This window comes from Lontra canadensis, unplaced genomic scaffold (assembly GCF_010015895.1).
Source record: "Lontra canadensis isolate GAN:19392208 unplaced genomic scaffold, GSC_riverotter_1.0 scaffold319, whole genome shotgun sequence".
Lineage (NCBI taxonomy): Eukaryota > Metazoa > Chordata > Mammalia > Carnivora > Mustelidae > Lontra > Lontra canadensis.
Window position 1 is genome coordinate 108,258 of NW_022631313.1, and position 3,016 is coordinate 111,273.

The following is a 3,016-nucleotide window of genomic DNA, read 5'->3' on the forward strand; positions in this document are numbered from 1 at the left end:
AAAACAAGAAAACAACAACAAAAAAAAACCCACAACTAAATACAAACTTTTTTTCTACATTTCACAGCACTGGTTATTATGTGTTTTCCTTATAAAATCTTTTGACTTTGCAAATTGTGTATGGTTGCAGTCAGCTGCTTGAAAACTTGAGCAAATAAAGAAAAATATGAAAATAGTGTGTTATGTCTTTTTAAATGAGTCTCATAATAATAGCACTTTTTGCCCTGAATTGATGGGAAAAGTCAGGCTAAGTCCACTTGCTGAAATGTAGCATCTTGCAAGTAATTTATTTTTCTCCTACTCCTTCCTTTTCTTTCAACAGACAAACAACAAAAGTTTCTTTTGTAAATTTTGAGAAATTAAAATATTTATGATTATTAAATGATTTCTAGAGCCTCGTCACCCTTCAGGTATCCACCCCACATACTTGTCAAGGCTGCATCTCCCATGCCTGTTCTGGTGGCTTCCTCCACAAGTAACTTCCCGCCTCTGGAGGGTGCTGGCTTCCAGAGCCTGTGGGCTGGGGGGAGCTAACCCACTGGTGCCACAGCCCTCAGACCACCACTCCCCACAGGAGGGACTTGTCTGTGGGCGCTGGCCCCAGAAACAGCTGTCTGTGCCTGTTGACTGAATTCATGCCCATCGACAAAGGGGACCACACACTCTTCCATGAAAGCATATTACCTTCAGACAGTTTTGGGTGAAAAACACTTGCCAATAAACATGTAACATAAGTGATGCTACTGAAGCTGAATCATAGAGAAATAAACAGAATGCTGGTCAGCAGTGGCAGTTCAAGGAGCACGACAGTATGTTCCGGTGTCTTCGCTGGAGATGCACAGTTCCCTTGTTTTCCAGCACGTGGGTCATTTGGTGATGGAAGCCAAGGTGAAGGGATGCCAGTGTCCTGTGCGGGTGGAACGGGGAAGGCTGTTTCTCAGTGTCTGTTGGTGTCCCTGGCAGCGAAGGCCTGCAGGCTTCCCATCTGGTTCAGGCCACTCTGAATGTGTGAAACATGGGTTTCTACATTATTCTGAAAGCAACGGATCTGAGAAGCATCTGTTATACTCTTGGTATCATTTAATGAATCTGGACAAACAGTTGCTGTGGATACTTTTAATGCTACTTATAGAGTAACTTTTGATAGGGCAGGGCTTGGCACCCATACCGTCCCTGTACCGTCCCTGACTATGAAGTTCTTAGTCATGAGCCTCATGAGACAATGCCAGTTGCTGCCTTTGGACAAGTGATTTGAACTCAAAGAAATTCAGCTCTCCTTCTGCCAGACACTTAATTTGTAATAAAGTAGGAGTGAGCTGGAGATGAAGTCTGTCAGATTTTCATTCTCAACACAGGACCGTCCAGTGGAGAGGCTGGCTGCCAGACCAGCTCCTGGGCTTCCTCCTCACACCTCCGTCTCCTATCTGTGGGCTGGTCCACAGGCTGCCTGCCCTGGTCTGGAGTGGGCTCATAGCAGTAGTGCTGCACTTCATGCAAAACTTTGTTGAGGTCCTTGTTGAGATGCTCAAGCTCCAGAAGGATGGTTGCATATCTCTGCTGAAATTCAATGCCGATGGGCATGGGATAGGATTTCAAATTTTCTGCTTCTGTGTTCATCGCTCTTCATTTTTTGATATGTTCCTTTTTAATCATGAGAATTTTTGACAATTTGGTCACTTGGATAAGGAATTGTACTGGAAAACCACCTAGCGTTTCAGTGTCAGAGCCAGAAATCTTACTTCGCTAAGGTGACTGCTAGTACAGGATCATTATCCATAATTGGTGACTGGAGAGGAGGAGTATAATGTAACAGTGGTGGAGTCATAAAGAATCAGGAAGGTCCCTGTTTTTGTCCAAAGGCAGCAACTGGCATTGTCTCATGAGGCTCATGACTAAGAACTTCATAGTCAGGGACAGTACAGGGACGGTATGGGTGCAAAGCCCTGCCCTATCAAAAGTTACTCTATAAGTACCATTAAAAGTATCCACAGCAACTGTTGGTCCAGTGAAGAGACAGTCATGAACACCACGTAATCGAGCTGTAACTTTGGTTCCAATAACCAGGGGCAAAGGAATTTCATCTGGGAGATCTGCAAACTGGGAAACATCTGCAACTTTCCTTTGTTATAAGAGTCTTATTTTCTGTCATGTCTGTTTTAATGCGGGTCTCTCTTCCTCAAAAAAGGCACAAGAACGTCTCTGTGGTTTTACCATAAGTCACCCGATTTTTCGATTCTTGTTAACTTTGTTTTGAAAGTAGGAAAGAACTCCTGACAGACACAGAAGTCATCATCGCCTTCAAACAGTTGCTTATCTATATTTGAGTAGAATCATTCACATATGCACCATTATGTGCTTTGGGAAGCTTGAGTAGGTTATGTAATTGGAAACCAATCTTCTGTGAGGCTTTCTTATCTGGTGTGGACATTCTTGCCATTAATTTCAGTGGGACCATTGCAACTTTCTGGTTTCTTTTGGGTGGCCTTGTATTTATGCCTGTCACTTTCATCTGAAAAGAGTCAACTCCTTTTTGAATTTCTGAAAAGCATCTCCACAGTGGAGCCCATATGCCTGCCTTTGCAAACAGGTGTTTTCTTGGTAAAGAGCTGTGCTTTTCATTCCATGTGTTAGATAAGCTTCCCTCTTTTAAACGGACAAGGGCTTTTGCTGAAGAGCCCTGATCAGGCAACTGGCAGAGCTCCACCATCTTGAAAGAACTGCCTCTATATACATTTTAATATCAGCTTGTTGATCTCTACAAAGCACACAAGCAAATAAACAAAATACCTTGCTTGGGTTTTGTTTTGTTGTTTTTTTTTTTAAGATTTTATTTATTTCACACACACACACAGAGAGAGATAGACAGTGAGAGAGGGAACACAAACGGGAAGTGGGAGAGGAAGAAGCAGACCCCTTAGCAGAGCAGGAAGCCTGATGTGGGGCTTGATTCAAGGACCCTGGGATCACGACTGGAGCCCAAGGCAGATGTCCAATGACTGAGCCCCCAAGATTTGGA

The 3,016-nt window shown here is 43.5% G+C and overlaps 1 pseudogene; it reads right to left on the minus strand.

Moving 5' to 3' along the window:
- Positions 1-937: 937 nt before the first annotated feature.
- LOC116862774 lies at positions 938-2,710 on the minus strand (annotated as a pseudogene).
- Positions 2,711-3,016: the final 306 nt, after the last annotated feature.